We start from the raw sequence: 22,666 nt of genomic DNA, 5'->3' as shown, positions 1-22,666 counted from the left end.
TAGATAGATAGATAGATAGATAGATAGATAGATAGATAGATATAGATAGGTATGTATGTATGTATAGATACACATGCACACAATTTATATAAATGGAGATTTTGAACCTTAGACTTCATTCCCCAGAAGTTTAGGCATAGAACACAGGCATTTTCTGATCAGCAAATTACAAGGTATGAAATAACCCTATTAAATAACTAAAACAATACTTTAAAACACTGTACAACCCTTAACCCTGCCATATTTTTGTAATGATGGAAGGAATAGAATTAAAAAAAAATATCTCAGCCAAGGTCGAAACATTACTACACCTGAAAACTTGTGACAAGTATCCATTAGCTTCTAAGGTTTTTTTCTTTAAATGTCATACAGCAGACACATGTAAAATATGATAGTGGGTTTGTTTGCTATTGTCATTAAATGGGCTATTATAACTTTGGGGATTTTGATACTTTTTGAATGTGCATTACATGTAATATTATTGTTCTTTATAAAAAACTGTTACTTTGTGAAAATCATTTGCTTTGTATTCACAGTCAATCATGGCCAGGTTTGAAGAGGAAATGGATCTCATTTTTGGTGAGAAACTTTTGTATTCTACATTTCCTTAGCTGACAAATTGTGTCAATGATTATAAGCTATATATATTTTTTTAAACTCTTTTATTATTGTTTTTGCTTGCATGTGCAGTAATATACTATTTCAGTTTTTTTTCTCTCGTTGTATTTGAAGCACATGTCACCAGTATAGAGAAGATTTTCTTTAATTTTTTTTATTTTGCAGTAATCTAAGTTTAAAATATATTTGCTATAATGTCTGTGCATACCCCAAAAGCCTCAGACTATAAAAAAAATTATGCCATTGATTATTTAAAAACAATTATGGGACTTTGCTTAATGATTCTATCTGATTCCAGGAGAAGGGAATACAAAAAGAGCCATTGCACAGTGCCAAAGAAGCACAAAGCTACTTGCATAGTGCCAATCATGCACAAGGTCAAAAAAAGACCAAACCAATCCAGGTAGGATTGATGAACTTCTAAGTGAATACAAAAGGACTTGAACCTAGTGTGAGACTCAAGGTTGCGACCCTTGATATATGTTAAGACATAAGACTCCTTGTATCCACACTCTTTGTGAAATACTCACAGACAAGTACTGAAGTTTGGCTCTCGTCCTGGCTCCCCCTATCCCTGAGAGAAAAGGTAGAATCAGACCAAGGAATGACACTTCCCTATCACACAAAAATCTAGTCCCTTTTCTGTCTTTCATAATGTGGCAAATTTCTGTAGTCCTGGCTACTGATTGGGTAAATGCTTAATTGCTTAAATCATTTTAATTGGACCCTGACTCATGGACCTATTATAGATTTATTTTTCCCTTACTTTGAATTTTTACACATAAGACTTTGATAGTTTATATTTCATCCAGAAATTATTTTTTTAATTTGGATTTTTAAAAATATTTTTTATTTTTCTTGCCAATTGATTCATACAACTCATAACTCAGCCATGCATCCCTAAGTAATCCCTGTGTTTTCCAAATACCTTCCTGAGGGATTGGGGGGTATGTATAATTATTATTATTTTAAATTGCAAAGTTTAAATTCCTTTTGAGAGTAATTTAGGTTAAGAAACATGCTACCTCTCTGAATCCAGAAAGTGAACTGTTTGGAGAAGATAACATTAAGATGCCTACACAGACCACAAGCTGCACCAGAAGATCCAGAGTGAACGTTGGGATGTGGTGATTTGAACTGTGTGGGTTTTAAATGCATTTGTTTTGTATGTATACTCTTATACTCCCTTTGGAACTTCTCCTGGTGAGTTAAAAACTGACTGTCCTTTCCTGGCTTCTGGTGAGATTGGTTCCCGATAGTCCTCCCCTTCTTGGAGGAGGCTACATGGGTTGAACCCTTGCTTAATTCAACACCAAGTCCTCTGGCTGAGTGGGACCCTGGGACCCCGAGCAACATTTAGGATGATAAGCTAAAGTTCTTATTCTGCCCTCTCTTACATTTCTCTACTTTCACTCTCTCTACCTTTTTTGTAAGTAAAAGCTGCTAAAAGTAATTTTGACTTGGGATGTATTAAATTTTAAAAGCAGTGACCATGGTATAATCTTAAAGTTCTCATATATTTTAGTCAAACCCTTAATTAAATTCCTTACATATGTCAGATATTGAGTTTTAGATAAAATGGGGAAATTGATCCAAGATTTATAGACCTTCTTTTCATGTGAGATACAGTTTACCATATTAGCAATGCAAATAGTTTGAAATCTGATGAATAACCTTAGTCCAAATGCACTATGACTTTCTTGAGCCCAGAATTACTGGCAACAATTTCTCTAGCCCCAATGAATAACATTAATTATTATTAATGTACACTCACTCTTGGTAACCATACTTCTCATGTATGGATTTGTAAATTGGCTCTGAAAAAGGGGATCTCTGTGGGGTGGCCACAAATAACTACTATGAATTATAAGGATTATCCCATGGATCTACATGCCTAAAACTATGATTCTCTGTCAGTGAATTTGCCCATAACAGCTATCCAATAGTCACAATTAACTCTGCCTCTTTTTGTATTCCTAGAACTTAGTACATGGCATCCGCCCTGTAGTAGTAGCAGCTTAATAAATGTTTATTGATTGAAAGCATTCACTAGGCTGGCATAGTAGGAAAAAAGCAAAGTAGCTAGAAAATATTCCCACCATAGAGGCAGCTCAATGATACAATGGGCAAGATGTTAGAATTAGGAGAACTGAGTTCAAATCCAGCCTCAGATACTTAGTAGGCATGTAGCCTTCCTCTGAGCTTCTGTTTCTCCATCAGTTTACATTTGATCTTAGCCAAAAGACTGAGAAGCATTTCCTCATCAGTTTTTCAAAAAAGATAACAATAGCACGTCCTCACATGGTTGTTTTGGGGATCAAATGAGATAATTTATAAAGTGCTGTACAAATGCTAGTTATGATTATATTCCTGGGCACTTTCTCCCAAAAAGACACTGATGGGAAGAGTGATGTCTCACAGATTATAATAATATGGCACGTGTATAGGGGACACATGATTAGGGCAATCCCTACTTCTGAAATAATTAAACTTTTAAAAATTAAATAATTAAAATTAAATAAATGGACTTTAGTTCATATTTATTATTTTGGTTTACTTGGATGATTTATTTTAAATAAGAGTTAGTTCTAGCTGTTAGTTAGAGCTATCAGCTGAGACAAACCAACCTACATATTTTCTTAGAAATTACATTCTAGCGATAACATGCAGTTAATCATTTAGTTAAAGAATAACTTTGAAGGAAAGAATATCTTCTACAATACAAAGAGAACTGAGTCAAATTTATAACAGAGTATTGTTATTGTTATAAGTAAGAGAACAGATGAGGTGAGTCTACAGGGAGATACAGATGCAGAGAAAAGATTCTAGAATGTGGGAGGAAACAGGTGAGACAGTTACATGAGGTTGGGGCTGGGGTCTTCTCTGGTTTGACCTGAGGGACTGGCTGCTTTCCCTGGGTGGCTGTTTCTACCTTGTCTTTCCCATCCTACCTGCTTACCTATTGGCTTGTTGTCATCTACTAAGCTTCCTGGTGTGATCCTGAACCATTTGGACCATCTGTCTTTAAGATTGGGTCTGGGGTTCTTCTGGATCCAGGACCTCTCCCTGTACCCCGTCCTACCAAACTCCCCAAACCCACTACCTTTATTACCATCAAAAGGGGGGGGGGGTTGGGTTAGTCTAGGTTTATCTATATTAGGGACTGGGATCTTTAGACAGATAGGTAAGGATTAGGTTAGCTCAAAATCTGTGAATTCTCTGTAAAGAGATATTTAGATGGGGGTGGGGGTGGGGGGGCTAGGTAGTTGGCATTGGTTTAAGATTATCCCAAATTCCTATTTCACCTTTCCTTGTTTAATAAATCCATCATCCATCCCTGCTACATAGTGGTCTGGGTTTATGACTTCAGGCCAGGCTCTGCCTGGACTGGACCTGTTAACCTGTCAGGCCACAGTCAACTTAATGACACAGCTTTCCCAAATCAGTTACATCTTCTAATGTAACCACCCCAACCACCCTCCTTTACAGCATTCCCTGACAAATGGACATTCTCAGATGACAAAATTAAAACTATGTTTAGTTCTCTGCAGAAACACTCCTAATCACTATTAAATAGAGAAAAATACAAACTAAAACAACTCCAAATTACCACCTATCCCACTGGCTAACATGACTAAAAAGGAGAAGGATAAATGTTGGAGGAGATATGGGAATATTAGGACACTAAAGTACTGTTAACCAATACAACGATTCTGGAGAGTAGTGTGGATTGATGCCCAAATGGACATCAAACTGTTCATGTCCTTTGACCTAACAGTACCGCTACTGTAGGATTTAAATTAATGTCCAATAATTCAAGTATCATATTTTATAAAGTTTATTATCTAACAAAATAGAACCATGTGACTAAGTTTTTCTACCTGCTCAAAAACCCCACATCCACAGCTGCCACCACAGGAAGAAAAAAAGAGTGAGAGATGGGACTCCCCAGAATTTATATCCTGTCTATGTCAGCACATAAGGACAAGAAGGAATCATAGTTTTTTAGGGTAACAGATTCTAATTGCACAATTCTCCCTGGGATCCTCTGGGAGACTAGTCTCCCAAATGGATCATGTAAACATTACATTGCAATAATTTGGGGATAAAAGGGAAAGAGAACAAAACCAATGATTGCTAGGTGCATTGACAAAAAGTCAGTTAGGAGGCAGTCCCCTTTGGCATGAAAGTGTACATTCAAAACAAATGCATTCAACCCCCCACAGTTCAATTTCACTACATCCCAAAGTTCACTCTGGATCTTCTGGTGCAGCTTGTGGTCTATGCAGGCATCTTAATGTTGTCTTCTTGGATTCTGAGAGGTAGCAAGTTTCTTATCCTAAAATTACTCTCAAGCAAGAAAAACTTTTATAAAACTAGAATTTTATGACAATTACACAATTTTTTCTTGTTTCCTTATTTGCCTCAGATTTTTTTGTGATTGCAGCATGGGTTTCCTGGGCTGGGGACTAGGAGCTTGTCAGACTTCAGCTCCACTACTTTAAAATGCTCTCAAATGGAAATTTGTACTCCTGACATGTGTATAGTATGGTATGTCACACATATCTGGGGAAAAACTGTATCTGCCCCAGAGAGCTCTAAACTGATGGCAAGATGGGAGAGTATTGAGCAAGGAAGCCTGATGGGAAAGTGGTATTAAGAGGGAGTTGGACAGTTTTTGTCACCCAATGCAGGATTAACAGACTTTGCATATATTTCTCAGAATATGCTTTTTTGTAATCAATCAAACTCTTCCTTTCTCTTCATCTCCCTCTCCTTTCAAGTTTTCCATCTGAGGTCCCTAATCAGCTGCTTGATGCCTTAGTTCTTCAGACTTTTATTTATCTTCTCAAAACTACATTTTTGGGTTCTGACAAGAGTGGGTCTAGAATTCCAAATTCTGCCCCTAATCATTCTTTACTAGTTTGGATTGCTCAGGTTGTTCCTACACATGCCCAGGGAGGAGGCTTTATAAGTCTGTGGTGTGGAACAAAAGCACAGACAAAAGGAATATTTACAGTAGTACAACCAGTGCTAATGAATAAGCTATGTTTGTGCTGAGCAGCATACAGTGAGTTCAGTCAATTTATTGTCTAGCCTGGAGGGATTGTGAGCTGGCAAGAACCTTCACTCCTTACTAAGAATAGAATAGATTTTTAGATCACAGAGGCTGGAGAGACAGGTCTCAGATTATTCATACTGATTAGGGGAAAGGTGCTTGGGATTTGTAATCATTTCAAATAGCTAAAAAATGTGTGATTTTATCCCCCCAAATAAAAAGAATCTTAGCTTAAGTATATATTTAAAAAGGAGGAAGGAATTAAAGGAGGGAAGAGTGAAAAAAAGGAAGGAAAACCAGGAGGAAAGCAGGAAGGGAGGAAAGAAGGAAGGAAGGAATAAAGGATGGAAGGAATAAAGGAAGGAAGGAAGGACAAATCTGGGAATTGGAAGACCCCAATTCTAATTGTGTCCTAGTTTCTTTACCTACTTGTTATTCATACATTCTTGAGGAGGGAAAATGGCAAAGTTAAGGGCAGCCCCTCAGAAGAATGCTATCTGTTTATTTCAGTTCTCTTGGTTTGGTTAAGGAGATCCCAAAATGCCCATAGGTTTGACACACAAACTTAGGGTGGTTAAATTCTCATCCTGGAAACTTCTGTACTGTAGCCACATTCAGTATACTTTACCTGCAAACAACTTCCTCAGCTTCACTTAATAAAGCAATTGGAAGCCCACATTCTATTTCTCTCTACTCCTTAGCCCACCCTCCTTTTTTTCTCTTCAATCTGTTCCATCCCAAATGGAATCTTAAATCTTTGAGGGCAGACAGAGACTGTTCAATTTTTGTCTTTGTCCCCAGTATCTACTTTACCCTTAATAGAAACTTAATATTTTCTTAGTGAACTGAATTAAGTTTTGGAATTTCTCCTTTTTGAGATATTTTGAAAATGAATATGTAAGATCAAAGCATACCACCTCCCACTTTGTTTCCTTGATGAGTTTTTTATTGTATGCCTTCTGTACTGGCATGAGAAATATGGAAATATGTATTCCATGAAAGCACTGGTATAACCTCTCTCCGTCTATTTACTTCCTGGTGAAGTGCTAGGGAAGGAGGGAGAGAATCTGAATCCTTAAATGTTAGAAAACAATTGTCAGAATTGTTTCTACACATAACTGGAAAAAAAAAGAAAATAAATGCTTTTGAAAATTATGTCCTTTCAACTGCTCTTTTACAAAAATGAATAATATAGAAATGGGTTCTAGTGGTTGTGTGGTTGTGTGTGTGTGTGTGTGTGTGTGTGTGCACGCGCGCCTGTGTAACCCAGTGGAATTACTTGTCAACTCCAGGAGAGGGGAAGGATAAGGGAAGGGAGACAACTCATCCTACTAGTGATTCAGGAGTGCCATACAACTTCTCACATGTGATATGATTTTTAATAATTGTTTTCTGACATGCCATCCCTCCCACCTTTTTCCCCTCCTCAAGACAGCAGGTAATATGATGTAGGTTGTATATACATTATCATACAATACATATTTCTGTGTTCATCATGTTGTAAAAGATACACATATTTACACTAGAGAAAAATTAATGGAGGCAATAAAATGAAGAATGGCATGTTCAGTCTGCATTTGGACTCCATCAGTTCCTTCTATGGTGGTGCTGTGAATTTCAAAACTACTCAACCCTGTTCAAACCATTCTTTAGAGGATGGGATTTGGCTATTTCCTGATCAATAACTATAGAGATACTTGGAATGACAGAATCAGGTCTTGGAAACTACAATCTCCACCCTACTCAGGGTAACGGGATTTAGGAAGGGCTGCAGCAAAGCTCAAGATTTAATTATTTGAGAATATGGCCTTCAACAGTGCAAAGGGGACAGACCTCTGGGCGGTCCTGGGTTAAGCTAGAGCCACCATTGGCATAGGTGAGAGACAGGAAGTGAGGTAGAGGAGAGCTCAGGAGTTCTGGGGACTTCCTGTGTGGAGGGAAGAAGGTGGGGGGTTGGAGCCTGGTGTTTGGTGTGGAGGAGCCCACAGACTGTTTCTCCATTTTGGTCACGTGAGTGATAGGGACTGATCTCTTTTCTTTGCCTCAGCTATCCAGGGCCTTGGGCCTTTGGCTCAGCCTAAGCAGAAGGGGTATTTAAGCCCTATTTCCTTCTCTCCCCTTCCCCCCTCCTCCCTCTCTTTCTCTAATACTTTTCTTCCTCCTGTTTGTAATTAAAACACCATAAAAGGTTGACAGCTGACTTGAGTTTCATTTAGGAATTACATAGCTGAATTCCTTGGCGACCTTAAATTAATATATATCAGTCTTTTAAAGTGATGTCCATATCACAGTGGATAGGCTTTTTCTTCATGAGTTCCTCGGATTTGTCCTGGATCCTTTTATTGCTGATAACAATTAGGTCATTCACAGTTGATCATTATACTTCATTGTTATTTCTGTGTCAATGTTCTCCTGGTTCTGCTCACTTCACTTTGCATCACTTCATGTAAGTCTTTCCAGGTTTTTTGTGGATCATTTTGTTTGTCTTCTTTTATAGCACAACAACATTCCATTACAATCATATACTACAACTTGTTCAGTCCCAATTGATGGGCATCCCTTCAGTTTCCAGTTCTTTGCCACCACAAAAAAAGATGCTATAAATATTTGTACAAGTCCTTTTCTGAAGGTAAAGACTCTTTACTTTGCATTTGTCACCCAAGAGCTTAGCACAATGCTACATAGTAAATGACCATAGTAAATGGGTAATAAACAAAATAAACTTCATTCATTCATTCACCAAGTGGGCCTTGTTATTAGCTTAGAAGGCTGACCATATTCAAAATTGTGTGCTTAGCAATTGAAAAACCAGTCACTTCCACAGCACAATGAGGGATTAGAATATAACTTCATGGAACTTAAAAATATTTATCTCCCTGAAATATAAAGATATAAATGATACATGGATTTGAGCTCAGGAATTTAAAAAAAAAACCTTTATAATAAGGCAGTTTCTACAACATGAAGCTTTCTTTTTGTTGAAGATCCCATCAAGACCTGCTCCAAGCCACTTGAGATAATGCCTTTTCATATGGAAGATATTCAGCAGCTATTTCCAAGAGAATATGGTGACATGTAAGCAAAGGACCCTGGAGAGACTGGACCATGTACAGACATTATGTAATTGATTTTGGTCAGGTAAGAAAGGATAAGGATTCATTTGCATTTCAGCATCAGACTTTCTTGGTTTGCATTTAGTTCTTCCTGGGAAAATTTTGAAGGCCTTAGGATTCCTCATTAGAATATCTGATTGGCACTGACTAGTCCACTCATCAGTGCTGTGGAGAAGTTCTCCTTTTAAAAACTAGAGGCCTCTGCAGCTGGACTATGGCAGGGATTCCTGACAATCACGCACTTCATTATTGCAATTTTAAACATGGCAGTGATGCTATATTATATTTCTAAATATCTACAATTAAAAGGGATCATGAAGAGTCAGACGTGACTAAACAACCACCATGACCCTAGGAGCAACTATGGCTACATGATTTCATCTCTGGCAACCTTCTCTGTGTGGCCTCGAGCCCAATGAGAAGATATGTTTTGTTGACCTTGAAAAACAGATCCACTAGCTAGAAAGAACAAGTCTTTAATCAGGACAAGAGAGCCAATGCTCAAGAACCAGCCACTACACAGTCAAAGCTCTGGGACTCTGGAAATATTGTCTCTGGGAAAACACATCACCAAAGGAGATTTTCCAATGAGCTGAAGAACTTGGGGGTCTTATATAACTTTTGTGGAATTACTGACAGAAAACATATACTGACTGGTTAGAAGTAGGCTTGGGGAAGAGGCTGTAGCCTGAGGCTGGGCTATCAGGGAGTAGCCTAAGTTACAATGGCAGAAACTTCTAAGACAAAAATGGTAATTGAGACTTGAGCATTTCTATCATTACTCTTCAGGATACTTAATGGATGCTTGGTGGTCCATGGTTCAGTCTAAGACAAGGTCAGGCTAGGATGTCCCAAGGGACAGAGGTAAACTTGGGGGTTCCATAAAAACAGTTAACAGTCTGTATATGAGAAAATTGCCATTGAAGTTTTGTCCATTATCCTTTTGACTCCTTTCTAGAGTCAAAATTAAAACCCAGTTGGGCAGAGCTAAAATGGCGGCTTAATAGCAATGACAGCTGAACCAGCTCTGAGAATCCTTTCAAACCAAAATTAAAACCCAGGGATCTGTGAAAGGGAATTTTTTATTCCATTTGTCTATTTTTAAGTTAATCAAGAACTTGAAGTACCCCTACTTAACACTTAGTAAATCACTAACCAAGAGAGTTCACACTTACTTAGTCATTAACAGTTAGTCCTAAAAAACCACAAGCACTGCCTCCCCCCCTTTCCCAGGCAGTGCTAGGCAAATTGAGAGACTTTGATTGGTTCCTGAAATGTGATAGAACAGCCCACAGTGAAAGGAAGGAGAAACCAGAGAGACAGGAAGTGATATGGAGAAAATTGCTTATAAAAAGCCAGCCAAGAGCATTCGGAGGACTTCTGCTGCCTTGGTGGCTCTGCTTTGGAGGCATTTTTTAGACTTTTGCCTTGAAGAAGTCTTCATGCTGAAGAGACTGCCCGACCCGACTCATGGTTGGAGATCCAGGACCTGAGGGAGCCTTTGTTGGAGTTGAGCTGAATTTCTTCAGATGGGCAATTATAGGGTATTTAGCTGGGCAATATCTTCTACCTCCTTCCTACATTTCCTCCTTTACTATCTCTACTTTGTTGTAATAAAGCTACTAAAGCTACTAGCATCCTCCTGACTTAAGTTAATTTTATAACTGATCACAATTTTTAAAAAATTCTTCTATTTGTCAAACCCATTTTTAATTATTACAGACCCAAACTGCTACAATGTTAGGGAACTCCGGCTTTCATGCCTTCTGGGTCCAGTTATGGTTTTAGGCACATGGAAAAAACGTGCTTTGAAAAATAGCAAATCCCTCAGGCTGGGAGAAGCAGGGATCTAAGTTGGGTCTCATAGAGGCAGTCATGGCTAGGCAGGATGGGGGGAGGCCAGTTCCTGGGTCCTTTTCAAGCTGGTTCATAAAACAGCTCCAGATTCCCAAGATGGCAAGCCATAAGGCAGTTTTCCAGAACCCAACAACCAGCTGTTAGATTCTCTGACTCCATTGGAAGATATTCCCGTTTCCCTCTCCGGAGAGTCCCAGGAAGCCTGGTCCGGGATGAGGAGGGGCCAGGGATTTCTCTTCCAGCCGCAAGTTTTCTCTGGAGAACCTAGTCCTCAGGAGCTTCAAACCAACAATTCCTCCTCCTCCGATCCCCTTCACATATCCCTACCATAACGGAGCAGCCTAGGAGACATTCCTTCCCACCCTTCCCCCTCCCTCCCCCAAGAGCGGGAATCTAAGCCAGACACCGAATGCCCAGCCCCGGGGCAATCCCTCGGCCTCGTTTACCACTTCAGTAGGCCAAGGAGCAGGCAAGAGCTTGCAGTTTCCACCCGCCACCCCCGCCTTCCTTCCCCTCCCCTCCCAGGCTCGGGAATGGGAACCACTTTCCCAAGCAATCTCACCTTCCTCCCAGGGGCCGGGCCCTAGCCGGGGGTCAGTCCCGCCCCATTCTCAAGGTGTTATCATCCCCACAATGCCGGGGCTGAAAGGGCCAAAGGGTACGCCCCGCCAGCGGGCCCAGCCGCACCTAAAACCAGTCCGAGACCTGGGCTAGAAACTGTGGGCTCTTGGCGAAGGTGTATTTGGTTCATCTTTCCCCATGGCACACTCTTAATTGACTGGATGGTTCACCCGGTTCGGCCTTCCAGCTGAGGCTGGCGCTTATAAATATTCCTACTCTAACCTCCCCCCCCCCCCTTCCCCGGCGGGGTGATCCAGCAGTGGTAATTGACTACCGTTGTGAATTGCACTTGTCTCTTCCGGGTGGGACTTCCCCAGCCACCAGATCAAGACTTAATTCTTGGTCGGTGAGGGTTTTCCATCCCAGAGAGCCTAAACTGCACAAATATTGCGGACCCGGGATGACCTCCTTGGACACCCTTTCCAACCTCCCCGCTGGAATCCTTAATTATCTTCAAGGCTCTCCACAGGTGCCTCCTAGTGACATGAGAAACTACCGGATACGTTCAGTTGAGTGGAGAAGGGAACGGCTGGCACAATCCACATATTCTGCAGTGATTCAACCCCAAAGCTTCCAGGAGAGGGGGCAGCTGGGAGGCTCAGTGGATTGAGAGCCAGGCCTAGAGACAGGAGATCCTGGGTTCAAATTTGGCCTCAGACACTTCCCAGCTGTGTGACCCTGGGAAAGTCATTTATCTCCTTTGCCTAGCCCTTGCCCCTCTTCTGCCTAGGAACCAATACACAGTAGTGAGTCTAAGACAGAAGGTCTTAAAAAAAGAAAAGAAAAGAAAAAATAAGTCTTTAATCAGGAGAGGGATAGTGTTTTAAATATTTAGGCCTCCACACAGAGTCACACAGAGCTGAAGGTTCGAGCTATTCTGGCAAACAGTATCCCTGGGAGAAATAACTGTGAGATGATAGCTCCAAAGCACCATAGAATTTGGGGAACCTAGGGACAGGGCAATATGATTGACATTACCATGGCTACAAGGAAATGGGCGTGTTCAAACTACACTGACTGACGGGCTTGGGAAAGGAACCATAGCCACAGGCTAGGGCGCCTACCTTACAAAGGTTACTTCAGGAAAAATCCTGACTAGGGCTGAGCCACCTGGGAAGGGCTGATACAATAGGAGAAGCTTCTAGGACAAAAGGATATTTAGCATTTGATTTAGATCTGCTAACTCCACCTAACTAGGACCATTAAATATCTTAAGGTTTATTATTCAGTCCGAGACCTGCAGAATCTGTGACCTCCCTAGAGGCAAACTCATGGGACAGAAGGGCAAACTTGGGGTTGTTTGATTCCAAACTGACACAAATTTTGGGGGGCCCCCAGATTTCCAGTTGACAGTACCATGTTCTCCTGGTTCTACTTATTTCACCCTGCATTCATTCATGTAAGTCTGGCTCTTTCTGAAATCATCCTGCTCATCATTTTTTACAACACAAAATTCAGCCATTCCTCAGTTGATGGACATCCCCTCAATTTTCACAAAAAGGGCAGCTACAAATATTTTTGTAGAAGTAGGTCCTTCCCCCTTTTTATTGATCTCTTTTATGGATCTCTTTGGGATACAGATCTAGTAGTGGTATTTCTAGATCAAAGATCATTGTTATCATATATGTATAAATCTAGTCATCTGCAAAGAGAATGGTTAAATCCATCAGATCTAATGAGGGCAAGTTAAGAGAGTGAAGCTAGAAGGGAATGCAGAACTTTTAAAAGTTTTCTCTAAGGAAGAATTATTTAATGTAATAGATGTTTCAGAGGTGTTGGCAATGGATTGGACTATGTGGTGTAAGGGAGAATGAGCACTTGGGAATTTATACTGTTAACTTGGAAAAAACCACAGAACGATCAAATAGTCAGAAAAAAAACACTCTTTAATTAAGGAAAGGGGTTCAGTGCTAAATTAGACACACACAGGTAGAGCTCTGAGGATTGGAAATCTGGTTGCTCTGGTCTCTGATCCTTGGGAGAGCCAACTCCAAGGAGCCAGTAAAGTTGGGAAGCTTAAATACCTTTCCAGGGGAATTTAAGGACTGAGGATGAGAGGGATAGTTGATTGGTTTTGTAAAGGTAACAAAGGAAAAGGATGAGTCCCAGACAGGGGTAACAATGAGGGGCTGATGCTTTATAATGGACACAAAAAGGGAAAGACTTGGCCAAAGGGCTGGGCCACCTTGGTAAAGGACTTTGGCCTAAGGGGAGAAACCAATACTTAACACCTGATGGGATTAGCCACCCTCACTTAAACTACTTTAAGGTCTATTTTCAGTCTGAGACTCCTGAAGTTGGATTCTCCCTCTGGGAGAAACTCTCCTGTGTCAAGGTCAAACTTGAGACTTTCACCTCCAAGCTAACTAGAACTTTCTCATTTTATCCTCAACTATTCATCCTTCATTTTTCAAAGAGGACCAATTATATTATGGGGTGTTGTCTTAACTTGCCTGAGAACCGGATTTAAGTGAGGCAGTATTGCACAAAGTCATCAGCCTCCCTCTCTTCTAGAGTCACTCAGTATGCTGGAATCTAAGTTGGGACATTCTACTTGTCCAAACTCTCCAAACACAAAACATAGACAAATGGGGGGAAAATCGCCTCGGAGCATTGAAGACCACTGTCAGGACATAAGTCAGGATGACTGGCAATGGTCAGGGATGCAGAGGATGATGTGGGCATCTTTAATATCTTACCCCAACACCTGTTTCAGTCACCTTTGTGGCTGTTGGAACACATTGTTCCATTATGCCCACTTCTCCAGGGGAAGTCTTCACACGAGTGGGGTAGGCATCCCCCTAAATCACCCACTGGTTTAAGGGCTCTCTGTTATCCTCAACCTAGCTTAACCTGTCTGCCAGAGCTTGGCCACTATGGATGCTTTTGAGCAAGCTTCTACTTCTTGGAGTTACAGGTAAGAGCTGGGTGACAAGAGGACACAAAAGGTGGAAAAGCAGCTCTGAAAAGGACTCCACAAGCCCTCACACACCAGAGGTGCTAGTTCCCTCGGAACCCTCTATACATCCCAACATACAGCTAGTAAGTAAGTATCTGAGGCTGGATTTGAACTTTAGGCTTTCTGATTTCACACCCAGTGCTCTATCCGCTTCTCATTACGAGATGATCAACCAGCAAAGGAGTCTGAAAAGAAGTGTCTGGACAGGTAAGAGGAGAACCAAGAGAGAGTAATGGCATAAAATACAGAGAGAATGTTCAAGTGGAGAGAGTGGTGAGCAAAGTCAGACTGCAGCAAGGAAGTCAAGAAAGAATGATAAGTAAGAAAAGACCAAGACATTTTGAAATTTAGAGATAACTGATAAGATTGCAGGAAGCAGTTTCAATTGGGAAATGAGGTCTGAGATCAGATTGCTTAGGGTTAAGGAGTAAATGAGAGGAGAGGAAGTGGAGGCAAAGAGGAGAGACAGTTTTCTTTAGGAGTTTGACTGGGGAAGGAAGTACAGATAATAAGCATGATAATATGAGAGAATGATAAGATCTAGGGAAAGTTTTTTAAGGATGTAGGACAGTTGGGTATGTTTGAAGGCAGCAGAGAAGATAGAAGTCAAAGAGGAGAGAGCAAGAAAATAAGGAGGGAAGAGAGAAAGAAAACAGATCATTTGCTGAAGAAGATGGGAAGGGATGAGGACAAGGGCACATGAGGGATTGGATTTTATAAGGAGAAATATCTAGAGCTTTGCATGTCGGTGCTTAATAAGTGTTTATTGTGGAGATTAAAGGGGAGGGGGGAAATGATGCTGGAAGGTTTTAAGATGAGGAGAAGGGAAGAAGAGAGAACTCATAGCCAGTAGGCTCAATTTTCTCAGGTAAGTAAGAATCAAGATCCTCAGCTGAGATGATGTGGGTAAGGGATGCTGTGGAAGTTTCTAGGGTAAAAGGAGGAAACAACAAAGAAGAGAATAGCAAACAACAAAACAAAATCTTGCATTTACAAGCCCCTATAATCTGTTAAAGTTGATATTTATTCTCTATACATACCTCATGTCCTTTCTCCTAGACTTTTTCATATCCCATTCCTAGAATGTTTCTGCTTTATCTAGGGCTTCAAAACTCATTGACAATGGCCTTTGGAGGGGTATATATTTACATATATACATGTGTCTGTGTATATGTATATGTCATCAATAAGGATGACATAAATGGTTTTAAAAATGTATTTGTTGTTGTTCAATTGTGTCTGACCCTCCATGACCCCATTTGGAGTTTTGTTTTCTTAGCACAAATACTAGAGTGGTTTGATGTGCCATTTCCTTCTCCACCTCATTTTACAGATGAAGAAACTGAGGCAACAAAGGTTAAGTGACTTGCCCGGGGTCACATAGCCAATGTGTGAGACCCCATTTGAATTCCTAAAGATGAGTCTTCCTGATTCCAAGCCCAGTGCTCTATTCACTGTGCCATCTAGTTACCAAATATATAATAGACACACATGTCTACATATGTGTGCATATGTACATATATACAAATATATATCTTACATGTGTAAACCTCAAATTTCCTTAGACTTATAAATGTTGGAAATTTCACCATTGGGATATTTCATACTTGGAAAATTTCTTACTGATAGTCTATTGGAATGGGAACTCCATTGGCATGGGAGGTTCCTTCTCTTCCCTTCTTAAGATTACTTTAGGACAGAAAACCTTTTGCTGAACAATGGAAAGGACTTTGACCTATGCTTAAGCATAGAACAGGAATTTCTTTGAGTCTTGATTGATTTTAAAATTGATACAATGGAGATACTTGGAATAAATCTCCACCCTATTCAGTCCTAATAGGATTGAGTAAGGGCTGCAGCCTAGATCAAAATTTAATTATTCCAATCTCTACCATACTCAAGTTAACAGGATTTAGAAAGGCTGTAGCAAAGGAGTATAGATTTAATCATTGGAAAATATGACCTTCAACAGACATGTGCAAAAAGCCAGAAACCTCTGGGCGGTCCTGGGTTAAGCGAGAGCCTCCATTGACAGGCAAATTGATGAAGAGTGATTGGTAGATGTGAGGACTGAGGGGAGGCAACTTGGATGGTTTCCTTAAAGATAGGAGGGTCTGGAGACTGAAGGTGGGGGGTTGTTGAGTTTTTGGGTCGGTGTGGTTCCTGGGCTCTGAGGAAGCTTGCTCTGAAGGAAGCTGAAGGTGGGGGCCTCTGAGACTGTTTCTCCATTTTGGACACGTGAGTAATAGGGACTGATCTCTTTTCTTTGCCCCAGCTATCTAAGGGCTTGGGCCTTTTGGCCCAGCCTAAACAGAAGGGGTATTTAAGCCCTATTCCCTTCTCTCCCCTTTCTCTCTATATATATATCTCTAATTCCTTTCTTGCTCCTATTGTAATTAAACCCCAAAAAAGGCTGACGGCTGACTTGAGTTTTTCATTTAGGAATTACATAGCTGATTCCTTGGCGACCTTAAATTAATATATATCAGTCTTTTAAAGTGATTCCCTTGTAACATTGTGGCTGACCACACGGGAGTCTAAAGAATCCTCTCAATAAAACTTTTTCTTTGCCTTTTTACTATACTGTTTCACCACTTAGTCCTTTTTTTTTTTTTAAAAAAAAAAACTTGGCTTAAAGACACAGCTGCTAGAACACGTGAGTATAAAAAACTTTTTCTCTTTTCTCCTTAAGTTAAATTGGAATCAGCAGTTTTTTCTTTTTCTTCCCTTTAATCTTAAGGGACAGCTGGGTAGCTCAGCGGATTGAGAGCCAGCCCTAGAGGCAGAAGGTCCTGGGTTCAAATCGGACCTCAGATACTTCCCAGCTGTGTGACTCTGATAGACAGAAAACAGCTGTTTTTAAATCTCAGCAACAGGACTCTAAAGTCCTGGCTGGAAGAACTGTTTCTAAATATCCTTTCCCTTAAGGAACAACTTCCTGGATTTAAAAAAAAAAAAAAACCCTGTGGAAAGTTTGTTGCTTTGCCCTGCTCCCCACGTGTTTTGTAAAATTACAAAATATACATATAAAAATGAGTACTACATTCTTTGACAATTATATGGCAGCTGAAGAAGTAGGGGCATTGAGGAATGAAGGATACCTCCAAATTTTTATATTAATAGGTACTGTCATTTTTGTACTCCTCAATACTATATTTAGAGATGAAAAAATAAAAAATATTGAGGATAAAATAAAACAAAATGAGGATAAAATAAAACAAAATGAGGATAAAATAGAAAATATTGAGGATAAAATAGAAAATGTTGAGGATAAAATAGAAAAAAATGAGGATAAAATAGAAAATATTGAGGATAAAATAGAAAATATTGAGGATAAAATAGAAAAAATTGAGGATACAATAGAAAAAATTGAGGATACAATAGAAAAAATTGAGGATAAAATAGGAAATATTGAGAATAAAATAGAAAAACTTGAGGATAAAATAGGAAATATTGAGAATAAAATAGGAAATATTGAGGATAAAATGGGAGATATGGAAGATAAAATAGGAAAAATTGAGGAAAAAATGCAAGCCCAATTAGAAGATCTAAAATGTTTCTTACAGGATCAATGGGCAAACACCCACTCTACCAGAAACAGACCTGTTTCTGAACCTTTGAATGAGGAAATTTCCTTCCCTGAAATAGAGATGGAAAACACCTTCCCTATAGCCCAGTTAACAGACTGCTTCTCTCGTGCAGTGCAAATCTTGTCTGAATTTAATCCCCAAAACCCTTCCCCTGCAATCCCAGCTTCTCATGTTCCTTCTCCTACAGAAAACCAAATTCCAATGCAAGGGAGATCTTGTCCTCCTAGAGAAACCTGTCCTTGTCAAACTGACCCACAGGTGCAAAATTCAACTAGAGGCCTGTTTCCTCTAAGAGAAGTACCTGAAATAGGACGAAATGGGGATGTGGTGACTTTAAGACATAGGATACCGTTTACTCCCCAAGAAATAAATGAATTTACACGAAATATCCCCACATATGAACAAGATCCTTTTCTAGTAACAAAAAAGATGGGAGACATATTTTTTCAATATAATCCATCTTACAAGGACGTTGAGAGCTTACTACAGGCTTTTTTAAGTGAACGTGAAAAAAATAAAATAATTGCTCATGTCAACAAAACCCGGGGGCGTAATGCAGCACATTGGCCATCTCAGGATCCCGAATGGGACTATAATAATCCTGAGGACTATCTACAACTATACCGTTGTAGAGAGGCCATCCTCACGGCCATGAAGGAATGTGCGGACAGTACAGATAAGTGGATGGAACTGGAAAAAATTAAGCAAAAGGAAAACGAAACACCCTCCAGATTTATGGACAGAATTATCGAGTTTGGGGACAGATACTTAGATTGGGACTTAAATAAAGAGAATAGTTTAAGACAAGTTAGAAGAATCTTTGTAAATAATTCGTGCAAAGTAATTAAAAATTATTTTAAAACACAATGCCCAAGATGGTCAGATATGGACCTTGAAGAATTGCGAAAAACAGCTATATATGTTTTTAAGGGAAACGAAGAAAAGGAGAAAGAGAATAATGATGACATGGAGGAAATGAAGAAAAAAATGAGATGTGTAATAGATAGGATAACTAAATTAGAAAGTGGGCATGATAATGAACCAACGACAATTGCCCCTCTCCAGAAATCCAATTATCAATCCATTACTTGCCACTTCTGTGAGAAGAAGGGCCACAAAATGATGGAATGTAGAACCTTTCTTAAGATGTTTGGAAGGAATACACAGTTTAATAATGGTTTTAGAAATAATAACTATAGAAATTATGATAATGGTTATAGAAACCAGAATTCTAGAAATTATAATAATGACTATGGAAATAACTATAATGAATATAGAAATAAGAACTTTAGAAACCAGAATTATAGAAATAGGAATTGGGAATTTAATGACAATGCTCAAATTGAAGAAAATTTTAATGATAATACTCAACAATATATGAGAAATGGCGCTCGTCCAAAAATTACTCGAGGTACTAATGACCCTCAGAGAGGTGCCCTTCAGGGGGGTGCCCAAGGAATATCCCAAACACAATGATGGTGCCCGGGGGGGGCTGGGGCACAGGAATCAGAGGATACAACCTTTGATTTCCCAGACCCTGATGTCCTACTACCCGTTGTCCCTATCCACTGCCCTCCCCATACTAATGAACCCCATGTTACCTTAAAAGTGGGTAACACCTATTATGATTGTCTATTAGACACTGGAGCTTCCTGGTCTGTATTAAAGAGAACACCTGATTTACAATGTTATTCTATTGGCTCAGAGAATGTAATGGGAGTATCAGGAATAACCCAAAGAGTTAAAAGACTTCCTCCTAGAATGGTGTCTGTAGGACCCCTAGAGGTACAACACTCCTTCCTTTTGATGCCTGACTCCCCTTTAAATTTGCTGGGGAGGGACCTTCTATGCAAACTCAGAGCCACAATAACCTGCTCCCCAGATGGCTCATTATCATTAGAAGTACCAGAGGAATCTTTAAATTTACTCCCTGTACTTCTCTCGGAAAACCAGGAGGCAAAAGAACCTTCCATTTTTGAAATACCTAAAGATATACCGGAGTCTCTTTGGGCCACATCTTCTTCTGATGTAGGCTTACTTAAATCTGCTGTTCCTGTGCAGATAAAAACTAAATCTAGCCCACCTCCTTCTATCCCTCAGTATCCCCTCTCAAAGGAGGCAATTGAGGGTATTACACCAGTTATTAACTCATTAATAGAACAGGGAATAATAATCCCTTGCAAATCTGAATACAACACGCCCATCCTGCCAATTAAAAAACCAAAAAGAGGGCCCGATGGCAAACACATCTATAGATTTGTACAGGATCTAAGGGCAGTGAATAATCACGTTATAAAGAGACACTCCGTAGTTTCTAACATACATACTATTATTTCATCTATTCCTAGCACAGCTACATACTTTACAGTAGTAGACTTGTGTTCAGCTTTCTTTTCCATACCAATACATGAAAACTCCAGGCATATTTTTGCTTTCACCTGGAAGGGCTCACAATATACCTGGTGTCGGCTGCCACAGGGTTATGTCGAAAGTCCGAGCTTATTTGAGCAAATTTTGAGCCAAGACACAGACAATATAACATTTAAAAATAGCAAATTAATCAAATATGTAGATGATCTACTCTTGGCTTCAACAGATGCAGAAACATGTCAAGAAGATAGCAAACACCTTCTTTTGGAATTGCACAAAAGAGGACATAAAATCTCTAAGGATAAAGTTCAATGGTGTCTCCAAAAAGTAGAATATTTGGGATTCATCTTGACTGCGGGTGCTCGTTATATTTCTCCAAAACGAATTGAGAACATTCAAAAATTGAGTGCTCCTACCACTAAGAAACAGCTGAGAGCAATTTTAGGAGCAACAGGGTTTTGTAGACAATGGATTCCTTGCTATGGAGAAATCACTAAACCCCTTATAGCATTAACAAAGGATTCAGTTCCTGAACCCCTCAAATTAGAGCCTGAACACTTGTCAGCTCTAACAGATCTGAAAAAGGCTATCATGTCTGCCCCTGCTCTAGGCATCCCAGATTACAACAAGCCATTTACTTTATATGTGCATGAGCGAAGAGGAGTAGCCTCTGGTGTGTTAACTCAGACTTTGGGACCTTCTCAGCACCCAATTGCTTATTATTCTGCCCAACTAGACCCAGTAGCAGCAGGAGCACCACCATGCCTTAGAGGAGTAGCTGCTACAGCCTTACTAGTAACAAAAACCGTTGATTTAGTATTGGGATGTCCATTAACAATAATGTGCCCTCATGAGATTGAAGCATTATTGGTAAAACATAGAACACAGGCATTCTCGGATCAGAGAATTACAAGGTATGAAATAACCTTATTAAATAGTGAAAATATTACCTTGAAACGCTGTTCAACTCTTAACCCTGCCACCTTGCTTCCAGATTTACCCACTTCAGGAGAACCACTACATAACTGTGAAACATTAGTGTCCATGGCAGAAAAGCCTCGAGATAATCTCTTGGACACTCCCTTAGACAATGCAGATCTGATTTTATTTACCGATGGTTCCTCTTTTATGAGGGATGGCATACGTTACACTGGAGCTGCCGTAGTCTCAGAATTTGCCACTGAATGGTCAGCTTCACTACCTTCTAACATTAGCGCTCAAGGAGCAGAACTCATAGCTCTAAAACAAGCTTGTATAATTGCCAAGGATAAAAAGGCAACAATTTATACAGATTCTAGATATGCTTTCGGCATTTGTCACTCAGTCGGGATGCTATGGCTCCAAAGAGGATTTTTAACCTCAGCTGGAAAATCCATAGCTAATGCAGAAATTATTAATGAAGTTCTTTCTGCTCTCAAACTGCCTAAAGCCCTAGCTGTAGTTCATTGCTCTGCCCATACAGGTGGCTCTGACCCTGTCTCTAGAGGAAATGACCGAGCAGATGCCGCTGCAAAACTAGCAGCCATAGAAGGACCTGGATTAATTTTAACATTAACAACCACTGATAATTTAAATTTATCACTCTCCTATAATGAAAAGGAAGTGGAAAAATGGAAACAAAAATTTAAAGCAAAACAAATTAATGGAGTATGGGTGTCACCTGAAGGAAAACCCCTGCTCCCTAGAAGTTTCTATAACCAAATTTGCCAATCTATTCATAAAAATGGTCATTTTGGCACCCAGGGCATCGTGGACTCTGTCAAGAGAGTATGGATAGCCCCTGGTATAACTACTGTAGCCTCTAAAGTATGTTCAGCCTGCCCTATTTGCCAGGCATATAACCAACATGCATATCGTGGAAAAGCCTTTGGGGGACGTCCTCTGGCTTACACACCTTTTGAACATCTACAGATAGATTTCATTACAATGCCAAAAGCTGGACGTTATAAATTTTGTCTAGTAATTGTAGATCAACTAACCAGATGGCCGGAAGCATTTCCTACGACCCGAGCCACAGCAGATTTTGTTGCAAAGATACTTTTAAAAGAAATTATTCCTCGTTTTGGCCTACCAGCACGTATTGACTCCGATAGAGGGAGTCATTTTACCGATTCTGTCTTAAATCAAATATATTCTTGCTTGGGGATAACTCCAAAATTCCATGTTCCATATCACCCCCAGAGCTCAGGCCAAGTGGAGAGGATGAATAAAGAACTTAAGACTATGATTGGCAAATTATGCACTGAGACCCATTTAAAATGGCCTGAAATTCTCCCTCTGGCCCTATTTTATCTTAGAAGCAGGCCTAGAGGAGACTTACATATTTCACCATTTGAGATGCTTTTTGGACATCCGCCTATACAGGCTAAGCCTTTCTCCCCGGCTTATACATCGCTATTAGGGGGAGATATTACTATTGCTTCCTATATACAGGAGTTACAGCACAAACTACGTGAACTTCATGAATCCGGAGCTGCAG

Source organism: Monodelphis domestica, chromosome 1 (genome assembly GCF_027887165.1).
Source record: "Monodelphis domestica isolate mMonDom1 chromosome 1, mMonDom1.pri, whole genome shotgun sequence".
Classification (NCBI taxonomy): domain Eukaryota; kingdom Metazoa; phylum Chordata; class Mammalia; order Didelphimorphia; family Didelphidae; genus Monodelphis; species Monodelphis domestica.
The sequence above is the reverse complement of the archived record's forward strand: the minus strand, read 5'-3'. Positions refer to the sequence as shown.